The 14,237-nt window shown below is 38.6% G+C and overlaps 1 protein-coding gene across 2 annotated transcripts in view; it reads right to left on the reverse strand.

Annotated features, from left to right (window-relative positions):
• Positions 1–14,237, reverse strand: part of ILRUN (inflammation and lipid regulator with UBA-like and NBR1-like domains) — a 114,108-nt gene that overhangs the window by 73,922 nt on the left and 25,949 nt on the right. The window lies entirely within an intron of this gene.

Here is a 14,237-nt window from a genome sequence, read left to right on the forward strand (position 1 = left end):
GTCCTCTCCAGAGCATATTATCCTAATTGTCAAACAAAAGGAACCTATAGACCCATATATAGAAAGTATACAGATGGCTCCTGGTATGTTAATCTTCAGAGTCGTTGATTCTGGCTGAGGAACAACAGGAAAAACGCCAGGACCAAAAACTTGTGCATCACTTTCTTCCCAAGGTACCCACATAGAAAGTAACAAACATTATTAGCACCATCAGCAACAATGTGAGGAAATCCCTCTCTTACCCACAAGGACAGCAAGTATGGGTAAGGAAGTCAATTAAAAGAGAGCTCCTCTGTAGCTGTGACTAAAATCCAAAGAAGCTCCATTAAAAAAAAAAAAAATCCAATTATTTATTTTTTTAAAAAAGCAATACATGCACATGATTCAAAGTTTCATACAATGAAAAATACCCATCTTATCTCTTCTTTCCTACACACACACACACATACACACACACAGGTAATCATTTGTTCATATTACTTTCTTAAATACCCTTCCAGAACTTCCTTATGCACATACAAGCAAATGATATACATTCTTATTTCCCCCCTTCTTACACAATTGGTAGCATATTACACACTGCCCTTTGCTTTATTCCCTTAACACTGTATCATGAAGACATTTCTAAGTCAGTACACAATGAATATCCTCATTGTTTTTTACAGCTGTATCCACTGTATAGATATATCATTATTTAGGTAACCAATCCACTTTTGAGTTTGCTTCCTATCTTTAATTCTTCCATATATAAGCTTAAGCACACATAGTTTAACATACAAGTGCATCTGTAGGATAAAGTCCTACAAGTGACACCGTTGGGTCAAAGGGCATATATTTGTGGCTTTAATCAATATATCTAAACTTCCCTCAATAAAAAAGTTACATACTTAATGAATGCTCCCACCAAAAATGTATGAGAGTGTCTATTTCCCCACTTGCTCATCAACGGTGTTTCTCCAACATTTTGGACTTTTGTCGATCTGATAGGTAAAAAATAAGATCTTGGTGAGGTCTTAACACCATTTTGTAAATAGTGGTGTTCTTTATTTTGTTTTTTAAGATTTATTTATTTATTTTATTTATTTTTGGCTGCATCAGGTCTTAGTTGCAGCACACAGGATCTTCGTTGAGGCATGCGGGATCTTTCGTTGTGGCGCGTGGGCTCTTCGTTGTGGTGCGCTGGCTTCTCTCTAGTTGTGGCATGTGGGTTTTCTCTTCTCTAGTTGTGGCACGCAGGCTCCAGGGCGCATGGGCTCTGTAGTTGTGGCGCGCGGGTTCCAGAGCACGCGGGCTCTAGTTGAGGCGTACAAGTGCCGTAGTTGTGGCGCACAGACTTAGTTGCCCCGCGGCATGTGGGATCTTAGCTCCCTGATCAGGGATCGAAGCCACGTCCCCTGCATTGTAAGGTGGATTCTTTACCACTGGACCACCAGGGAAGTCCCTGGTGTTCTTTTCAATTACTTATAAACCCCCTTATGTCAGAAGGAACTACCAAGCACACAAACCAGAGTCCCTAACTGAACAGAATCACATGACAGACAGCTTGGTTCTTCAGTGCCAGAGACCAAAGGCCGCTAAGGGGTTTAAGTTAGCTGTGTTCATTAAAGATCAAAGAAATTGTCGGTAATTACATTAACCATTTCTCTTATGGTCTTCCTCAAACTAGTGACATCATCCCCAGTCCCCACAGAATAACAACACAAATAGCATTTTTCTAAACATAACCCAACCATAAGCCAATGGATCCAGTGGGTTGTTTTTAATTATGTATAAACATAGCATGAAATAAGCTCTGACAGTACACAACTGTTCAACAGACATGCTATTAACAGCAAATACTTTTCTGCTGGGGGCCTGCCTGCTCTTCCAGGTGTTTGCAGCTGCCAGAAAGGAAGGCTATATTTAGAGCAGCTACCTCAGGTCAAGCCTCACGCAATGGCGGCCTGCAGTATTAGTGAGTCATGACTGGAATTACACCACCACCAACTGCTGGCTCGTCATGTGTGTGCTAGATAAAATTTACATGGAGCAGAGCTGGGCCAGGGTCCAAACTGTGCCTGTTTACTTGACCATTCAGTATGAAAGCTTAGACTTCAGTTTTTCCGGCAACTTCCTTATCTAGCTGACACTGATCTCAAGTGAAGAATATGTGACTGGTCGAACCTGGGGATGCCCAGACCCTACCACCCGCAAACAGACTTAGGAGTACATCTGGAATCAGCCTTACACTTAGGGATCAGAGATAAAACAAGGGAGAGAGAAATAAGCCTAGGTTGCATTTTGTTCTTCTGAAACTTTTTATAAAAACCAAGTGTCCACTTTTTTATAAAGATAATTTTTCTGCCGAAGGTCTCAGGCAAACAGCCTGAATTGTCTTCTGTTCACTTGGCTGTAAAATATGCTTGGGAGGGAAGAGACTATTTGTGCACTCAGGACAATTGCCAATGCTCATCCTCAGCCTGTGTCATATTTCGCCACTTGGCTCTGCCTGATATCAAACAGGACTTCGAGACCAGCACAGCAGAAACACTAGCAAGTGGAAAAGTCCAGCTACTCTACTTAGGCAGATCCATCCCCCCCACCAAATCTCCTTTCACACATTCCAACTCATCCCACAGCCAAGCCAACAAAACTGCTTACTTGTACCTGTATTATACAGAAAATTCAACCAGAGAAAGATTAAGGAATACTTTTAAAGCCCAAAGTGAAACTGAAAGTAGTGAACTGGACTCCTGGCAGGAAGAAGAAGTGAAGGATGACAAAGCACAATCATTTCCCAAGTACAAGGCAGAGAGAAGACATTAGCCCGGTGGTGCTCTAACCCATCAGGCAGGTACACAGCTCCTCAGCGCTTGGACCATTTAGATCACTGCCTCACAGGGCCAAGGAACGGCAGGAAGAGACTAAACAGCTCCTATTCAGTGTGGGAACAAGCAGACATGATAGCATGTATTCCTGTTCAAAACAACATACTCAACTATTATTAGCCAATAAAAAACTCCACATGAAACAGAGCTGGCTGAGCAGATGGGAAAGGGAGGACACTGACTCAGTATTCAGCCCAGCCTGAAAGTTTAAACTTCCAGGTTCCTTCAGTGTTTTTGCTCAAGAAAAGTTTTTACTCTGATTTTAATAGTTAAAAGTGCCCTAAAGAACAAAGGGAGGCAGTGTTAATGGGGGGGCAAAAGGCACAGGCAAAGATGCATGATAGTGATGGTTACAAAACATTGTGAATATACTTTATGCCACAGAACTGTGCACTTAAAAATGGTTAAAATGGTAAAATTTTATTTTACTTTATTTTTTACTAACGTATAGTTGATTTACAATGTTATGTTAGTTTCTGATGTACAGCAAAGTGATTCAGATATATATATATATTATTTATCATATTCTTTTCCATTATGGTTTATTATGGGATATTGAATATAGTTCCCTGTGCTATACAGTAGGACCTTGCTGTTTATCAGGTGGTTTGTATCTGCTAATCCCAAACTCCTAATTTATCCCTCCCCCACCCCCTTTCCACTTTGGTAACCATAAGTTTGTTTTCTATGTCTGTGAGTCTGTTTCTGTTTTGTAAATAAATTCATTTGGATCATACGTTAGATTCCACATATCGGTGATATCACATGGTATTTGCCTTTCTGATTTACTTCATTCACTTAGTATGATAATCTCTAGGTCCATGCATGTTGCTGCAAATGGCATTATTTCACTCTTTTTTTATGGCTGAGTAGTATTCCATTGTATATATTTACCACATCTTCGTTATCCATTCATCTGTTGATGGACATTTAGGTTGCTTCCATGTCTTGGCTATTGTGAATAGTGCTGCTATGAACATGGGGGTGCATGTACCTTTTCGAATTAGAGTTTTCTCCTGATATATGCACAGAAGTGGAATTGCTGGATCATATGGCAACTCTATTTTTAGTTTTTTAAGGAACCTCCAAACTGTTTTCCATAGTGGCTGCACCAATTTACATTCCCACCAACAGTGTAGGAGGGTTCCCTTTTCTCCACACCCTATCCAGCATTTGTTATTTGTAGACTTTTTAATGATGGCCATTCTGACCAGTGTGAGGTGATAACGCATTGCAGTTTTGATTTTCATTTCTCTAATAATTAGCGATATTGAACATCTTTTCATGTGCCTATTGGCCATCTGTATGTCTTCTTTGAAGAAATGTCTATTTAGGTCACCTGCCCATTTTTTCATTGGGTTGTTTGTTTCTTTGTCATTGAGTTGTATGAGCTGTTAGTATATTTTGGAAATTAAGCCCTTGTCAGTTGCATTGTTTGCAAATATTTTCTCCCAGTCCATAGGTTGTCTTTTCGTTTTGCTTATGGTTTTCTTGCTGTGCAAAAGCTTTTAAGTTTTTGATTAGGTCCCATTTGATTATAAAATGGTAAAATTTTAAAAGGCTTTGTTTGGAGGCAGCTCCTAACCCCTGGCTGTGGGGCTTTGAACAAGTGGTTAAGCATCTGTGTCAGTTTACTCATGTGCAAAACTGAGTTTTTTTATTGTAAGGATGCTTATATTTTTTATTACAAAGTTGGGTGTTATAAAGTTGGCTGTGAAGACTGCATGAGGCAATGTGTGTAAATGCCAATGCCCTAGGTTGGCAGTCATTCATTCAACAAATATTTAATTAATGAGCATTTATCCATGTGCTAGGCACTCGGCCTGGGTCTAGGGATAGAACAGACAGCAAAAGAGACAAGGGCCCTATCCGTTACAAAGCCTAGCAGACTGCAGCAAACCAGGGACACTCAAAGAAGGGTAACTGCAACTACCTCTCACACTGAGGCTTATCAGCCCAAGGCAGCTTTTCCATCTTGGGGTAAAAAAAAAAAAAAAAAATGGGCTTGGTGCACAATACAGTTTCAACTGCACTGATAATCAGGTTAACCTGATTTGGAGTAGAAGAATCTGGTGATGCTGATATGTGTTTCCTGATGAAATGCACTTTTATAACTAAGAAGCAATATTGTCCAGCCTTCATTTTACAGATGAGGCCACAGATGCACTGACAGGTAAATAACTTGCCCCAGGCTAGACAATTATTAGTAGAACTCAGAACCACATCTATTCAAAGGCATAAAACTTTTACCTTACCCAGAATTTTCCAATTTTCTACTAATGCTCTGAACATCTGATTTTCTTAAGAACATATTAAGTACCATCATGAATTCTATAAATGAATTAATTTTAACTTCTCATTAAACTGAATTCCTAAAAGTGGTCAAATGCCTAATCTTGCATATATTCACAAACATAAAACATTTATTTTTGTACTATTTATACAAACCGAAGTCAGATTGACAGTCTTATGAAGAAAAATCATCTATATACTGAATATACAGTCAGGAGCATCATCCTAAAAATACGGGGTAGAAGAAAACAGTTAAGAAAACTAGGAAATCAGAATTAAAGAGGGAATGCCAGAAGTCTAAGTATTAGCTCAGATTCTCAGCAAAATAAAATTAGACACCTTCTCTTTCCACTCTCTGAACAAGTAAGAAACTCAAAAGGATCCAAATTGTTTATAAGAAAAAAAAACTATCCATCTAATTTGGACATAAATTAAAATGGGAAATCAGAATAATGAATCAATCTAGTTAAACATGAACAGTAGCATCTTCAGGCTTCGAGCAGTACCTATCCCGAACTTCAAGAAGTTTTCCTCACCTGTGGAGCACCAATGATACTGCTCCTAAGGCACAAGCTCATCAGGAATCAGAAAGACCTCACTATCTTTGAATGACTGAAAAAACCTGATTAGAAAAAGGATCAGCAAAACAGATGTCAGTTCTTACCCGGGCTTTCCAACATCAACTCAGCAGGCATGTAACATGGAAGACCAAAAAAACAGGCCAAAAAACGTGTACTTGTGATACTTGTGAATTTTAAGGCCTCAGAAGAAACAATTTCATTAAAACAAAGATGAACGCAGGTAGGGAATAGAAGTTGGGCTAAAGAAGACTTAAAATACTTTCAAACCTAAAAATTAACTCATAGATGATATTATTTAATACATGAAGACAGTAAGAAGAAAGAAAGAACTTGTGAAAGATTTCATTAAGAGGAGCAACAAAGTTCACACCAGTATTTACCCACTTCTCAGAGCCCTAGCAAGTCCAAGATTGTTTCTTCCTCTTCTTTTCCTGGCTATTTACTGATCCATTAATTTTAATACTTTTTAGAACTGGTCCCTCTAGCTAACATCAGCAGTTATACCTTCCCCAAAGAGAAAGTAAAAAACTAGCATTCTGCCATGAAAACCCAAGGTGGTGGCACTGTTCTAGATTTAAAGAGAGGGTCCAGGGGTTAGGCGCTTTCACTGCCGTGGCCCGGGTTCAATCCCTGGTCAGGGAATTAAGATCCCTCAAGCCTTGTTGAGCAACCCCCAAACACAAAAAAATTCAAAGAGACATAACAACCAAATGCAATATATGATCCTTGAGGTCCTTGAATGGATTCTGATTCTATTAAAAAAAAAAAGGGTTATAAATGATACATTTGGGAACATCTGAGCAAACTTACAATATGTACTGAATATTTTTTTAGTACTAAAGAATTTTTGTAAATTATCTTAGTGTCTTACTATGTAGTTATGTAAAGGAATGTCCTTTTTCTTAGAAGCATGCTGAAATATCTAAGGATGAAGGGTCGTGATGTCTACAACTTTCAAATGATTCAAAAAATTTTTATATAGAGACAAATTACGGCAAAAATGTTAACCACTGTTCTTGAATTAGGTGGCAAGTATAAGGGTATATACTCTGATTCTTTTAAAATTTTCTGTAGGTTTGAATAGTTTATAAAAAAGGTAAATGAAAATAAAAACAAAAACAGAAGAAAGAAAAGATATCTTTTTTCCCACCACTGGAAGATACAAAAAAAAATTAGGTGCAAAGAATTACTTCAGCCATCTAGGGAACATTAAGGAACCTATTGGGAACCTCAGGAGACCTAATGAGGATGAGGCTGACATGCTGACAATGACAGATGAGAAGGGAAATAAAATTGCTGTGTCCCTGATGATATAGTTGAACCACTAAATTAGGCAACCCCAGAGCCATCTTACATTGGGTATCGTTGTCATCTGAGAAAATACAATTGGCTCACTGTTTAAAAAGTGGGCAGGGGAAGGGGCAGATTTTGAGCCTACACCAATTTGACACTGGCATTACAGACTTTAATTTCTGAGTGCCTTTGGCTGTGTCAAGATCAAACTATTTTTCCTCTTTTAAAAAAACTGAGGTGAAAGTCACATAACATACAATTAACTACATACTTTAAAGTATATAATTCAATGGTGTTTACTGCATTCACAATGTTGTGCAACCACCACCTCTACTTTCAAAACTTTTAAATCATCTCATACCCATTAAGAACACCACATATCCATTAAGTAATCATTCCTCATTATTCCCTCCCCCCCATCCCCTGGCAACTACAAATCTGTTTTCTGTCTCTATGAATTTGTCTATTTTGGATAATTTATATAAAAGGAATGACACCATATGCAACCTCTGTGTCTGGTTTCTTCCACTTAGCAGAATATTTTTGAGATTTATCCCAAATGGTAGCATGCTGATCAGTATTTCATTCCTTTATATGGCTAAGTAATATTCCATTATATGTACATACCACATTTTGACTATCCATTCATCTGCTGATGGGCATTTGGATTGTTTCTACCTTTTGACTATTAAGTAATACTGCTATAAACATTCATATACAAGTGTCTGTGTGGGTATATGTGTTCATTTCTTTAGATATATAGCTAGGAGTAGAACTTCTGGGTCACATGTAATTCCATGTCTAACTTTTCGAAAAACCACAAACTGTTTTCCACATCAGCTGAACCATCTTACATTTCTACCAACAATGTACAAGTCAAGTGTTCCTATTTCTCGACATCCTCACCAACACTTATTTTTTCTTTTTTTTTTTATTATAGCCATTGTAGTGGGTGTGAAGTGATATCTGACTGTGGTTTTGATTTCCATTTCCTTAATGACCAGTGATCTTAAACAATTTTTCATGTACTTGGCTATCTGTATATCCTCTTTGGAGATACGTCTATTCAAATCCTTTGTTCATTTTTGTGACTGAGTTACTTGTCTTCCTATTGTGCAGCTGTACGAGTTCTTTATATATTCTGGATACTAGACCCTTATCAGATATATGATTTACAAATATTTTCTCCCATTATGTTGACTGTCTTTTCACTTCCTTGATAATGTCTTTTGATGCATAACAAGTTTTTAATTTTGTTGCAGTCTAATTTATCTAGTTTTTTTTGTTGTTGCTTTGACTCTGACATCAAATCTAAGAATCAGTAGCCCAATCCAAGATCATGAAGATTTATCCCCATGTTTCTTCTAATAGTTTTATTGTTTTACTTTTATTTAGGTCACTGATTTTCAGTTAATTTTTGTATAAAGAGTGAGGTAGGGGGTCTGACTTCATTCTTTTGCCCGTGGTTATCCAGTTGTACCAGCACCATGTGTTAAAGAAGATGAAATATTTTTAAGAGAAAAAGAAGTTGGACAGATTCTTGGGTACGAGTAGGATTCTGCCCTATGGGTGATCCTAGCTAGCCACTGGGGACACTTCCATGGCAAGTGCAATAAACGGCAAAGCTCAGACATGGGAAACTGAGTGGGAGAACAAATTGAGACATGCACTGTACCTCACCATAACTCAAGTATGGTATGCTTATGCTCTGATCACCCTAAAAAATATACTTCCTATTCCCAAACACAGTTTCTAGGACTGAAAGAACCAACAACATTTATGCTCAGAATCAAACTAAATTATCAGCACAAAAACGTTTTCCCTATCTGCCAATCAGTAAGTATATAATATTTACTTGTTTTATATTTCTTTTCTTTAAGTTTTCACTCATTCATGCTCTAGGTAATAGAAACGTAAAGATAAATAAGACAAACTCTTTGCTACTAAGGAACACAAAGTCTATTAAAGAAAGATTTAGAAACAAGTAATCACAATTCAGTGAGGTAAATTTCAGGGAAGAAATATAACCAAGGACTACAAAAGTACAGAAAAGAAAATACCTTACTCAAACTTAGGAACTCAGGGAAAGCTTCATCAACCAGGTAACATCAAAACTGTACCCTAATGAACTGGTTAACCACCTAGAGAACGGGGTGAAGGGGCATTTCAGATAGAGGGAGATTATATGCAAAGGCACACAGATGTATGAGAGTCACAAGAACAGCACAAACTCACCAACAGACAGAAAAAGACAGGCCTGACAACATTCAGGTCCCTGGTTCTGGTTGTTTCTGAAGCCCAAATGAATTGCTAACTTAAGTTCTAAGATATTCCTGTATCCTTATTAATTCTCATTTTTATTCAGGCTACTTTAAGACAGGGTTGTGTTCACCTCCAGTACAGTCCTAACTGATACAAGACTAAAGTATTGCAAAAGCTAAAAATCCACAATGCATAACAAAGTCAAGGGGACTTCCCTGGTGGAGCAGTGCTTAAGAATCTGCCTGCCAATGCAGGGGACACGGGTTTGAGCCCTGGTCCGGGAAGATCCCACATGCCGCAGTGCAACTAAGCCCGTGCGCCACAAACACTGAGCCTGCGCTCTAGAGCCTGCGAGCCACAACTACTGAATCCCGAGTGCCTAGAGCCCGTGCTCTGCAACAAGAGAAGCCACCACAATGAGAAGCCCGCACACCGCAACGAAGAGTAGCCCCCCGCTCGCCGGAACTAGAGAAAGCCTGCAAGCAGCAAGGAAGACCCAATGCAGCCAAAAATAAGTAAGTAAGAGAAGTAACCACTGACACTGCAGAAATATAAACGATCATGAGAGATTACTACAAGCAACTCTATGCCAATAAAATGGACAACCTGGAAGAAATGGACAAATTCTTAGAAATGCACAACCTGCCGAGACTGAACCAGGAAGAAATAGAAAATATGAACAGACCAATCACAAGCACTGAAATTGAAACTGTGATTAAAAATCTTCCAACAAACAAAAGCCCAGGACCAGATGGCTTCACAGGCGAATTCTATCAAACATTTAGAGAAGAGCTAACACCTATCCTTCTCAAACTCTTCCAAAATATTGCAGAGGGAGGAACACTCCCCAACTCATTCTACGAGGCCACCATCACCCTGATACCAAAACCAGACAAAGATGTCACAAAGAAAGAAAACTACAGGCCAGTATCACTGATGAACATAGATGCAAAAATCCTCAACAAAATACTAGCAAACAGAATCCAACAGCACATTAAAAGGATCATACACCATGATCAAGTGGGGTTTATGACAGGAATGCAACGATTCTTCAACATACGCAAATCAATCAACGTGATACATCATATTAACAAATTGAAGGAGAAAAACCATATGATCATCTCAATAGATGCAGAGAAAGCTTTCGACAAAATTCAACACCCATTTATGATAAAAGCCCTGCAGAAAGTAGGCACAGAGGGAACTTTCCTCAACATAATAAAGGCCATATATGACAAACCCACAGCCAACATTGTCCTCAATGGTGAAAAACTGAAACCATTTCCACTAAGATCAGGAACAAGACAAGGTTGCCCACTCTCACCACTATTATTCAACGTAGTTTTGGAAGTGTTAGCCACAGCAATCAGAGAAGAGAAAGCAATAAAAGGAATCCAAATTGGAAAAGAAGAAGTAAAGCTGTCACTGTTTGCAGATGACATGATACTATACATAGAGAATCCTAAAGATGCTACCAGCAAACTACTAGAGCTAATCAATGAATTTGGTAAAGTAGCAGGATACAAAATTAATGCACAGAAGTCTCTTGCATTCCTATACACTAATGATGAAAAATCTGAAAGTGAAATTAAGAAAACACTCCCGTTTACCATTGCAACAAAAAGAATAAAATATCTAGGAATAAACCTACCTAAGGAGACAAAAGACCTGTATGCAGAAAATTATAAGACACTGATGAAAGAAATTAAAGATGATACAAATAGATGGAGAGATATACCATGTTCTCGGATTGGAAGAATCAACATTGTGAAAATGACTCTACTACCCAAAGCAATCTACAAATTCAATGCAATCCCTATCAAACTACCACTGGCATTTTTCACAGAACTAGAACAAAAAATTTCACAATTTGTATGGAAACACAAAAGACCCCGAATAGCCAAAGCAATCTTGAGAACAAAAAATGGAGCTGGAGGAATCAGGCTCCCTGACTTCAGACTATATTACAAAGCTACAGTAATCAAGACAGTTTGGTACTGGCACAAAAACAGAAACATAGATCAATGGAACAGGATAGAAAGCCCAGAGATAAACCCATGCACATATGGTCACCTTATCTTTGATAAAGGAGGCAAGCATATACAGTGGAGAAAAGACAGCCTCTTCAATAAGTGGTGCTGGGAAAACTGGACAGGTACATGTAAAAGTATGAAATTAGAACACTCCCTAACACCATACACAAAAATAAACTCAAAATGGATTAAAGACCTAAATGTAAGGCCAGACACTATCAAACTCTTAGAGGAAAACATAGGCTGAACACTCTATGACATAAATCACAGCAAGATCCTTTTTGACCCAACTCCTAGAGAAATGGAAATAAAAACACAAATAAACAAATGGGACCTAATGAAACTTAAAAGCCTTTGCACAGCAAACGAAACCATAAACAAGACCAAAAGACAACCCTCAGAATGGGAGAAAATATTTGCAAATGAAGCAACTGACAAAGGATTAATCTCCAAGATTTACAAGCAGCTCATGCACCGCAATAACAAAAAAACAAACAACCCAATCCAAAAATGGGCAGAAGACCTAAATAGACATTTCTCCAAAGAAGATATACAGATTGCCAACAGACACATGAAAGAATGCTCAACATCGTTAATCATTAGAGAAATGCAAATCAAAACTACAATGAGATATCATCTCACACCGGTCAGAATGGCCATCATCAAAAAATCTAGAAACAATAAATGCTGGAGAGGGTGTAGAGAAAAGGGAACCCTCTTGCACTGTTGGTGGGAATGTAAATTGATACAGCCACTATGGAGAACAGTATGGAGGTTCCTTAAAAAACTACAAATAGAACTACCATACGACCCAGCAATCCCACTACTGGGCATATACCCTGAGAAAACCATAATTCAAAAAGAGTCATGTACCAAAATGTTCATTGCAGCTCTGTTTACAATAGCCAGGACATGGAAGCAACCTAAGTGTCCATCATCGGATGAATGGATAAAGAAGATGTGGCACATATATACAATGGAATATTACTCAGCCATAAAAAGAAACAAAATGGAGGTATTTGTAGTGAGGTGGATGGAGTTAGAGTCTGTCATACAGAGTGAAGTAAGTCAGAAAGAGAAAAAGAAATACAGTATGCTAACACATATATATGGAATCTAAGGGAAAAAAAAAAAGGTCATGAAGAACCTAGTGGCAAGACGGGAATAAAGACACAGACCTACTAGAGAATGGACTTGGGGATATGGGGAGGGGGACGGGTGAGATGTGACAGGGTGAGAGAGTGGCATGGACATATATACACTACTAAATGTAAAATAGATAGCTAGTGGGAAGCAGTCGCATAGCACAGGGAGATCAGTTCGGTGCTTTGTGACACCTAGAGGGGTGGGATAGGGAGGGTGGGAGGGAGGGAGATGCAAGAGGGAAGACATATAGGAACATATGTATATGTATAACTGATTCACTTTGTTATAAAGCAGAAACTAACACACCACTGTAAGGCAATTATACTCCAATAAAGATGTTAAAAAAAAAAGTAAGTAAATAAATATTTTAAAAAACAAACAAACAAAAAGTCAAGGTGAGCTGGAGGAAATGGGCTCCCCTCCATCTGGCCTTAGCAAGGTAGCAGTCCTTGTATGTAGCAAAGCAACTGGTTACACTCCATATGCACTCCAAAGCTAGATGGAGCTTTTGGAGCTTGGACCATAAAAGGAAATTGCCCACAGAACACTGTGCAAACTTCAGTAAAGTTTTTCAAGACAAACCAATCTGCAAAACACAACCCAACCCAATCTGGCTTTCCAGAAAGAAGATATGACATACAAGATAAGAATATAACTTTCTGCCTAAAGCCAGAGATCTGAAACCTCTAATGGTTAGATAATTAAGAGACTTGCTGAATTTCAGCACCTGAACTCTCTGCATCACTTAACCTGTGAGACACTGATGAATACAATGTAGATAGCCCCTTTCAAACACTTCTCCCAGGATCCCCCAAACTGCCATCTCCTCCCCCCTTCATTATAAACCGTATCTAAAAGAAACATAGCTGGGAGAGGGGAAATTTAGGGGGTGACATTCCACAGAATATTTGAGAAAACTCTAAATCCAGAATTATCCATCCATGCCCTGAGTAGAGACCTTTAACCTGGAATGATAAGCAGAGCTAAGGGACCTAACCCAATCCTAGCAATCCTCTTCAGCAATCTTGGAGGCTAAAATCTAATCATAATATTACTGGAGTTGGTTATTTATCAAAGGGAATGTCCAAATATGAAGTGGATAAGCAATGAACTTAAGTTTTAAAGGAGTTCTATTATTGGGAGCCTATAATTATTATACCCCTGGTCAAGCCCTAGGTCCCAAAAGTAGCATCGTATTGGAAGGGAAAGCTAAAGCAGCATGGCCCTCATAAAGGAATTCTCCCACCCTGCCCCTACATCTCCTGTGCTCCTCTCAAGGATGGTCATGAAGAATATCAGACACAGGAAATCTTTCTGGGGGAAGCTAGGCCAAGGCCTTCAGTTCTCCGCCAATGAAATGAGTTAACAGGTGACCAGGAGACTTGCTGACTGTATTATTTACTGCTCCTGCCCTACAGAAGACAGTGTACACCCGTAATTCTTTCTGCTTCTATCCCCCAGGCTGAGAACAGTGCCTGGCATATAGAAGGTGCTTAATATATATTAGTTGACTGGAATATGCTACTGACCAAAATATAGTACAGCTGCCCTTGACCAACATGAGGTAAATTGGGCGGGTCCACTATACTCAGATTTTTTTCAATGGTAAATACTACAATACTACACAATCCAAGATTGGTTGAATCCACAGATTGGGAACTGCTGATATGGAGGGCCAAATTATAAATTATACACAGATTTTCCACTGCACAAAGTGTTTGCACCCTTAACCCCCTAGTTGTTAAAAGGTCAACTATATTTCT

This window comes from Eschrichtius robustus, chromosome 12 (genome assembly GCF_028021215.1).
Source record: "Eschrichtius robustus isolate mEscRob2 chromosome 12, mEscRob2.pri, whole genome shotgun sequence".
Classification (NCBI taxonomy): Eukaryota; Metazoa; Chordata; class Mammalia; order Artiodactyla; family Eschrichtiidae; genus Eschrichtius; species Eschrichtius robustus.